Below are 10404 nucleotides of genomic sequence, written 5' to 3'. Positions count from 1 at the left end.
GTAAGAGCTATATGAGCCCCCAATAAAATGATTTTTAAAAACTGTAAGATTCATAACCCTACAAGAAAGGAAGGAAGGAAGGAAGACAATGATCAGAGAGATACCCACACACACACACACACACACACACACACACACACTGCAATGGGACCCCTCCAGCCCCAGTGAAGTCCTTTCTGAAGGAATGCATTTCACAACTAGGCCTCAAGGAGCCACTGTTTACCAGTCAAGAGCTGAGGCAAAGCCGCTGATCCATCACCACGTTTTAGGCCATTGAAATGTGTCTTATAAATGTTACTTGACGATGCAAAATACAGCAGTCGGTGTAAGATATGGAAATAATAACAATTTATAATTTATCAAGGGTCATGAGGGTGGGAGGGGGGAGGGAGGGAAAAAAGAGGAGCTGATATCAAGGGCTCAAATAGAAAGTAAATATTTTGAAAATGATGATGGCAACATATGTACAAATGTGCTCGATACAATTGATGTATAGATTGTTGTAAGAGCTCCAAGTAAAATGATCCCTCTTTTTAAAAAAACAAAAAAGATGCAAAATAGCTTTCTATACAAAAGTCCTAAATTTATGAAACGGTTTCATTTGGAAATGTTGTATATTGGGCTGATTATAATTTTTTCTAATGTAAACAATGTCAAAATACTTTTGAGCATAACATTTAAAACCATGTGTCAACATTTCTTAGATATTCTCAGATACAGATGTAATGAATCAAAGTGAATGTGTGTTTCTAAGAATTTTGAGACTTCCTGTCAAATTGCTTACAGGAAATTTTCGTTCCCCACTGACAATATCTAAGACTTTGATCGTGCTAACTATCACCAACCTACGAGGAGCAGTATCTGACTACTAAGAGGTCCAGAAAGACAACAAAGACAATTATCAAAGATTGGCTTGAACTTCTGAAATTGCCATTTTATAGACTGAAAAAAAGTTAAATATTGTACTTGTATGCGATTCAACCTATTATTTTTTAAAACACTAGGAAAACTCCTGGGGGTGGTGGTGCATGATACAGAAGAAAGAAGGGAGGGAAAGGATAAGGGGGAGAGGGAGAGAGAGGGCACACAGAGAGGTGGTAAATAGGTCATATTTACAGTATTTATATATATAAATCATTTTATTGGGGGCGCTTACAGCTCTTCTAACAGTCCATACACCAGTCGTGTCAAGCACATGTGTACATGCGTTGCAGGCTGTGAGACTCCCCCGGGAGCCCCGGCTTAGGGCTACGAGCTATCTGGGCCACTTTTCTTTCCTCCTCCTTGCTGGAGTCAAGGCCAGCACCTACCTCCTCATCACAATCTCCTGCTGAGGGCACTGCCCCTTGGGGGTCCTGGTCTTGGGTGAGCCTCCACCGGAACTCCCACCCCAACCATCCTCCACCTAGTCTCTGACCTCCACTAGGCTGCATCATCACCCCCCCATGAAGACCTGGCTCCAGTCTGGTGGGGCAGGGGGGTGGGAGGACGGGGATGGCCGGGGTGACCCAGGCCAACACAGGCTCTGGCCCCTCTTCCTCTCTGGACTCCTCTTCTGAGCCTGTGAGAATTCCCTGACCTTTCTCCTGGAGGAGATATTCAATGAATGAATGGGGTCCCCCGGGTGGTCCACATAGTGCAAAGACCTGGCAGATGGGCCTCGGAAAACTGTTGCGGGTCCAACTAAATGACCACCCCTATAATGTCTTGAACTTTAGAAGTCTTTTATTCCGTTATACCCAGACTGTGAGAACCTAAAAGCCATTCTTCAATTGCAGTCCCGAGTCCATATTTCAGTCCGTCTTTAAAGGCAAACGCTCATTTGCGTAGGACTTCAGCAAGCATGGACAGAAGCAGAAAGCAAATGGATGTTACCATTCTTTCGAGTTAGTGAGCGTTACAAGGTACGGCATTGACGATAACGTCCTGGCTAATAAAATAAGAAGAGTAATCTCCTGGTTACCACATTAGAAGGAACAATATTATTAAGTACCGTGTTCTGAACTGGACACCAGAAGAGAACATTCTATAAGCAATCACTAGTGGGACTTTCCGAGACAGGCTGGGGAAGGAGACAGGTCATTCAGCTCTCAACAAGATGGCAGACCGGTGGCTGGTGAGAACCAGCTCAGAACCAACCCTGGGACACCCACAGGGAGCCCGGTTCTCCTCGTTGGAAGCAGCCCCCAACCCCTCGGCTCTACAAACCCCATTATCCAGCGTCTTTGGGGCTCTCTCCTAGGAAGGTGCTTCTGGTCATTCTTGTTGACGAGCCACGTGCAATTGCTTCTTTCCTCCCTCACGCTTGCTCGGGCTCCCTTTCTTTCCTTGGACCTCAGGTGTGAGGGTGTCCCGCAGGCTGATCCAGGCGGCCTCCCAGGACTCCAGGGCCTGCAGGCCCTCCCCTGGCTCGGTGTCCCATGCTTTGTGTCTATGAGGGAATTTCACCCTTCTCCCATAGGTATGAGCAGGCATCTACTCAATGGTAGTGAGTTTGGACCACAGCTAGGCACTTAGGCAACGAGAGGGCAGCTTTTTAAAAATGTTTAAAAATCATTTTATTGGGGGCTCTTATAAGAGGGCAGCTTTTGAGAGAGCAAGAAGCCCTGGAAGATCACACCATGGGCCCTCCTCTTTCTGCAGAGCAGGGAACTGAGGCAGGGCTCAGCACCTCCACCAGCCGGCACCTGCCATCCAGATCCAGTGTGGGGGAAGGGTTGAGAGGATGATGAAAAAGCAGGTTTAGAAATAGCTTCCAGCCACCAACCATCAGTCAACCTGTAAGCAGCTCTCCTCCACCGTGAACACACAGACTGGTCCCTTCACTCAAAGCGAAACTCCAAATGAAGTTACCCAGGGACGCTCAGTGTCGGCCTGCCTGTGCTTCAGCACTTCCTGTTCCGCAGGGACTGCCCTGAGGAAGCATAAGGGAGAGGTCAGGGTTAACAAGAGCTTGGGGTCTTAGGCATTGAAATGAGTTCATGGAGTGGGGGCTGCAATGTTGTGTAATTTGGATTTAAATCCAGAGGTATTTCTTGGGTTTGGTGCTCGCATGAAATCCTAGTTCTAATGTAAGAACGGTGAGTTTTTCCACCATGGCCCTGCTCGGTACTCACCCTCAGGAAGGGAACACAGAAGATACGGATGCTACAGCAACATGTGGTGAAGAAATTAGATGGTGCCTGGCTATCAGATAAAATAGTGTGTGGGGTCTTGTGTTAGTCTGGGTAGACTAAAAACAAATCCACAGAAACTCACATGTATATAAGAGAGAGTTTTATATAAAGGGTAAGTGTGCATTAAGAAAGCATCCCAACCCAGTGCTGCCCAAGCCCATAAGTCCAACATTAGCTTATATGTCCAACACTAATCTACAAAGTCCTCCACAATCTCACAAAACACATGCAATGATGCCTACTGCAGAAGGAAAGCTGAATCATTGAGCGTGTAAGCATCTCGCACTAGCAGGGGTCTCCACACGGCTGCTCCAGCACCCAGGGCTGCATCAGGGTAGGTCCATGTGGCTTATCCTCAGGGATGTCTCTCAGGAAGCAAGCCTTGTCAGCTGAAGCAGGGAACTGGCTAAGGCAGCTGCACCATGGTATGACCATCAGAAAGCCAGAGACCCAAGAATTAGAAAGGCGAGGGTCACCCAGCCATTTCTCTTTCTACCCTTCAATGAATTCCACATGTGTTTATTAGCCAGGTTGGCACAATAAACCTTAACTATCTCAGGTCTTAAAGGCTCGTTTCCAAACAAGCAGCCATCTAAGTGAGATGCCAACTAAGTCCACATGGAAGAAGCACACCATCACCAGTCACTGAAGGATTGTAAATCATATAATCAAGTCGAAGGAGGGATCAGTATCAGAGCCTACATTGTGAGAATCCCATTTGTAGAAGGCTATGGATGATAGTGAGAGCCCAAGATTAATTTGAATTACATAGGAAATAAGCCTCCGGTGCACGCCCTCTATCCACAATTGAGGGATGTGGTTACCCAACAGAGTGCACTGGAGAGACCAGTATAGAAGATCAAAATGATCAACCTGACTTGAACAGTTACAACCTTGTCACTTGGTCCCCCCACCTCTGATACATTAGACCTGCTCTGGTTATGTTGGGGTTTATCTCAGACGTGTTATGTCATCAGGGGTCACCCTCTTGAATTTTTGTTTTATGTTTTTCTGTTTTTCAGTATATGGAGCACAGGGTTGATGAACCTACAGAGACAGCAAGTAGAATAAAGCTTTCTGCAAGGTGGGGGGCTAGGGGAGATGTACAGTGGGAGGTGGGGGGGACAAAAGGGAGCTGATGTCATGTAGTCCAGGAAGGAAAAGAATGCTTTGAAACTGATGGAGGCAGCAATGGTTCAATACTGCTTGATGTGATTGAACTAGGGGACAACATGATATCTGTATTAGCTCCCAATGAAATGGCTTTGGAAAATAAATAATGTCAAAGTAAAATAATCATAACAACGACAGATGTATTTCTAAGGTATTATAGGATTAGAGCTTGGGTATTCTTTGAGAGGGTCTTTCACAGGTTGGACATGCTCCCTGGGCACCAGGACACAGAGACTGTGGCAGAGAGACAAAGCCTTCACCTTGACCTCTGTGGGGCCATTCACTGGCAGCTCCAGACACCTCTGTGGGGAGTGGGACAAAGGGCGTGTTGGCAGGCAACTGGGGAGAAGAGGGAAGGTTGTCTGTTTTCCATTTTGCATCTTTTAAAAAAAATCATGTTGCTGAGTGCTCATGCCAGCACAGAGTAAGCCTTATCGCACCCCTACATCTTGTGGGTCCTGACACTTGAAATCTTTCCAACTGTTACTTCTCTCCGAGAAAACTGGTGTTCCAGCTCAGGGCTGCCAACAAGCAGCGACACTTGACCACGCAGCCCCACGAGCCTGCTCAGTTCTGTTCCTTCGGCCTGAGGTTACAAGAATGGAGAGCATGTGGGAAGGGGCTCAGACAAGAAAATCTTGTTGCACAAGTTCAACCCCCACCCCCTCCCATCATCATACCCCTCCTATCCAGGCCAGTGTTCAGGACTGCACACCTCCAGTCATGAGTAAGAAGGTGGGAATGGTGCCCATTTCTGGCAAAACCCTTTGTAACATCCCATGTTCCTCTGCTCAGGGAGACGTAGTCTGGGTTGCCTTAGGGCCACCCCTTGCCGAGATGGCTCTTTCTTTTAATAAACACTTTTGCTCATTTGGCAAACCTGACCTCTTGCTTGGCTATTCCCACTAAGCAGGGAAAAGAAACTTCCACGGAAAAGCCAGGCTAGTAACAGCTACCATTAGCCTAAATAAGATATTTTATTAAACCAACACATCCAAAATATTTTAATTTCAACATATCATTCATAAAGAAATCCAAATGAGATACTTCGCATTCTCTCTCTTTTTAAACGCTAAATCTTCGCAACTCTGTTCACTCTGACACAGTATTTCATTTCCACTAGCCATGTTGCAAAGGCCCAACAGCCCAGTGTGGCCAGCAACGGCTGTCAGGGACAGTGCAGCCCTATTGTCAGGTGCTGTCAAGTCTGTGGTCAACCCCTATGCCACAGAGTAGAACTGCCCTGTAGGGTTTTCTTGGCTGGAATCTTGACAGGCCACCCCTTGTCTATCCGCTTGTCACACTGCGGTGGCTTGTGTGGTGCTGGGATGCTGGCAGCTGTGTCACTGGCCTGTCAAATGGCAGCAGGGTCAGGCAGAGTGAACAGGTTTCAGTGGCATTTCTAGACTCGGAAAAGACAGAGAAGGAATCGGCTTCGCGCTTTGAAGGAAGTCACCGCTGAAAGCCTTCTGCGTAGCTTGGAAACACGGTCAGGTACCGAAGGCCTCATGAATGGGAGCAGCCTTGTCAGAGATGGTGCCAGAGGATGGGTCTCTTGGGTTGGAGGGCACTCAGCATAGGACTGAGGAGGAGCTGCTTTCTCAGTGAAGTCGAGCACGGCAATAGGAATAGAGGGAAGCCCGTGGGAGTGGAGCCTACAGGATCTTCAGTTGCTGATGGGCAGCAACTCAAGGTAAGAAGAAGAGGCTGAAAAAAACTGCTAATGGTCGGAACGTGGGATGTGTGGAAATATGAACCTAGGAAAATTGGAAGTGGTCAAAAATGAAATGGACCGGATAGACATAGATATCCTAGGCATTGGTGAGCGAAAATGGACTGGTTATGGCCATTGAATAAGAAAATCGCATGATTTACTAGGCCGGGAATAAGGCCATCAAGCAGAATGCTGTGGTAGTCACTGGCAAAAGGACATTTCAGGGAACCGATTACAAGGATCTACATATAACCTCCTCCCTGGGGGATGGACAACAGGGAAGTGGGTGAAGGGAGACATCGGGCAGTGTAAGACATGACAAAATAATAATACTTTATAAATTATCAAGGGTTCATGAGGGAGGGTAGAGCAGGGAGGGAGGGGGCAAAATGAGGAGCTGATCCCAAGGGCTTAAGTAGAAAGCAAATGTTTTGAGAAGATGATGGCAACAAATGTACAAGTGTGCTTGACATACAATGGATGGATGGATGGGTTTTGATAAGACTTGTATGAGCCCCTAATAAAATGATTTTTTTAAAAAAGGACATTTCAAAATCCATGGGGAAGTACAATATTATCTATGACAGGATTGTATCTATTCACATTCAAGGAAAACTAGTCAGTACAGCTATTATTCAAATGTATGCAGCCATTAGAAAAGCTAGTGATGAAAAATTGAATTCTATCAACCACTTCAGTTGGAAATTGATCAAACATGCAATCAAGATGCATTGATGATTATTGGTGATTGGAATGCAAAAGTTGGAAAATATGAATTTGGTGATAGAATCAAAGCCAGAGATTGCACGACAGAATTCTGAAGGACCAACGACTTTCTCATGGCAAATACTGTTTTCAGCAACACCTATGGACTTCTCCAAATGAATCCACAGAAATCACATTGACTACATCTGTAGGAAGAGACCATGGAAAAACTCAATATCAGCAGCTAACATCAGGCCGGGGGCTGACCGCGGAACAGACCACCAATTGCTCATAGGTAAGTTCAGGTTCAAACTGAAGAAAATTAAAACAAGTCCATGAGAACCCAAATAAGACCTTGAGTCTATCCCACCTGAATTTTGAGATCTTCTCAAGAATAGAGTTGATGCATTGCGCACTAACGGCAGAAGACTTAATGAACTGTGGAAGGGCATCAAGAGCATCATTCATGAAGAAAGCCAAAGGTCATCAAAATGACAGGAAATAAGAAAAGATCAAAGTAGATGTCAGAAGAGACTCTGAAACTTGCAAGTGGAAGAAATGATGACGTAAAAAAGCTGAACAGAGAAATTTAAAGGGCAGCTCAAGAAGATAAAGTCAAATGTTTTCATGAACTATGCAAAGACCTACAGGTAAAAAAACCAAAAAGAAAGATCATGCCCAGCATATTTTAAACTGAAAGAACTCGTGAAAAAAAAAAACCAAGCCTTGAGTGGCAATATTAAAAGATGGCATGGGCAAAATGTCAAAAACTGCAGGAAACATCTAAAGAAGATGGAAAGACTAGGGAATCACAGTACCAAAAACCTAGCTGACATTCCACCAGTTCAGGAGGTAGCATATGAGCAAGAACCAATGGTGCTGAAGGAAGAAGTTCAAGCTGCACTGAAAGTATTAGCTAAAAACAGCCTTCCAGGAATTGGTGGACTACCAACTGAAATGTTTCAACAAACCCTGAGATAAACCCATCAGGACCAATAATGAGAGTAGCCATACCAGGAGGGGAAGGGGAAGGTGGGGGAGAAAGGGGGAACTGATCACAATGATCTACATATAACTCCTTCCCAGGGCGATGGAACAGAAAAGTGGGTGAAGGGAGACATTGGACAGTGTAGGACATGCAAAAATAATAATAATTTATAAATTATCAAGGGTCCATGATTGAGGGAGGGAGGGGGAGGGAAGGAAAAGCAAATGAGGAGCTGATACCAAGGGCTCAAGTAGAACGAAAATGTTTTGGAAATGATGGTGGCAATATATATGCAAATGTGCTTGATATATAAGAGCAGTAAGAGCCCCCAATAAAATGATTTATATTTTTTTAAAAAGGTGAACCCAAAGGAATGTTCAAATTATAGAACAAACTCATTGATATCACATACAAGTAAAATTTTGCTGAAAATTATCCAACAATACATTGGAAGGGAGCTGCCAGAGGTTCAGCCCAGACTCAGAAGAGGATGGGAAACCAAAGATAAAACTGCTGTGGTCTGGTGCATCTCGGCCGACAGCAAAGAATACCAGAAAGAGATTTATTTGTGTTTTCTTGTCTACACCAAGACATTCTACTCTGTGGATCATAACAAATTATGGACAGCCTTGGGAAAAAGGGAGTTCCAGAATATGTCATTCAGAACTTGCACACAGACCCAGAGGCAGTTGTGTGACCGGAAGAAAGACGGCAGGATTTAAAGTCAGGAAAGGTGTGATTCAGGGTTGTATCCTCTCACCGTCCTTACTCAATTTGTCTGCTGAGTAAATCATCAGAGAAGCTGGACTATAGGACGAGGAATGTGAACAACTGCCAGAAGAAGCCAGCTCCTAGCACAATCACTACGGGTTTGGTAGGCGCAATTGTACAGCGATAATAAGTAAATATTATAGTAAAGTTATAGAGAGCATGAGAGATAAAAAAGATATATAGAAATAAATGAAGTCAGACACATTTCATGGTAGCATGCTCACCTCAGCCCCGCTTGGTAATCCACATGGAGGGAGTGAGGGAGAACTTTAATGCTCCCCAAGCTTTTATGCTCTCTGGGGACGTTGGGGATGTGCAAGCTCCCACATTGCAGGTGAAGACATACGTCACAGGAAAGGGTTGTGCTACAGGTATTACAGTGATGGGAGGGGGTGATCTAGGGACATATGCGCTATGGAAGAGGAGGGATTGGGGGTGTACATGCGGCAAGATAGGCAGATCCTAGATTTCTGGTAGCAGCTTAACTTGATTTTGTGTCTCCATAGGAACCGTTATCAGTTGGGTGTGAACTCCGCCCACAGGAACCAAACTAATGGCCTTAGGCTTCAGAGAGAGGTAACCCATTTTCTCCAGCATCAGAGAGCAGGCCCACCCCCACCCCATCCCCACCCCCAGCCCCTGGTGGGATGAGACAGCAGTCTGGCAGCAAGTATCTGACTTCCCCCCACAAACAACCTCTTATTAACATGCAAGGCTTATTAACAACCTCTGACACGGCGATGACACAACCTTCCTTGCTGAAAGTGAAGCCCTCTTTCAGGGATTGAAGCACCTTCAGCATTAAGCATGGATTGCACCTCCATGTAAAGTCCAAAACCCCCACACCTGGGCCCATAGGTAACATCATGCTAGATGGAGAAAAGGTTGAAGTATCAAGGATTTTATCTTGCTTGGCTCCACAATCAATGCTCATGGAAGCAGCAGCCAGCAGATCCAAAGAGTAAATCTGTTGCCCAAGACCTCTTTTGATATCGAAAAGCGAAGAGGTTCATTTGAAGACTGAGGTGTGCCTGACCCAAGCCACGCTATTCGCCCTTGCCTCATATGAATGTTGTGGTACTTACTTAAGGAGTACAATCTAGCATGTCAATCAGGTCAAAACTTGATGACCTCATTTGGAGGCGCTATGGAGATAAATAGCTCACTGGAAGCCAGAGATGCTCTCTGCCTGTTTTCCTGCTGACAAGCCAGATGGAGTTATGCTGATGGAACCAGAGCCCTGGAGCTTGAGGAGCCACATGGAGACCCACACCAGCACTGAGGCTTCCACCGCCACTGCATCCACAAGACTTTCCACCCACTGGCCTGGGGTCTTCCTGCATTCGGCGTCATTGCATGTGTTGCATGAATCTGAAGAGGAAATTTTAAACTGGTGTGAAACATATGGGCTAATATCGTACTTATGGACTTGGTCTGGACTGGGCTGGGATGTTTTCTTAATATACAATGACTCTTTGATATAAAGTTCTCTACTACACACATGAGTGTCTCTGAATTTGTTTCTCTAGACTAACACACATGTGAAGGTTGGACATTGAATAAGGAAGACTAAAGAATGGATGCATTAGAATTGTGGTGCTGGAGAAGAATATTGAAAATACCATGGACTGCTAGAAAGACAGATCAGTCTATATTGGAACGAGTACAGCCTGAGTGCTTGTGTTAGTCTGGGTACTTTAGAGAAACAAATCCACAGAAACTCATGTATAAGAGAGAGTTTTATATAAAGGTTAAGTGCGCATCAAGAAAACATCCCAACCCAGTACTTCCCAAGCCCACAAGTCCAACATTAACTCATTAACCCATATGGCCAACACCAGTCCACAAAGTCCTCCTCCATCTCACAAAACAGACGA

Source organism: Echinops telfairi, unplaced genomic scaffold (assembly GCF_000313985.2).
Source record: "Echinops telfairi isolate 266 unplaced genomic scaffold, ASM31398v2 ScPeMD7_4225;HRSCAF=4972, whole genome shotgun sequence".
Classification (NCBI taxonomy): domain Eukaryota; kingdom Metazoa; phylum Chordata; class Mammalia; order Afrosoricida; family Tenrecidae; genus Echinops; species Echinops telfairi.
This window is presented reverse-complemented; position numbering follows the sequence as displayed.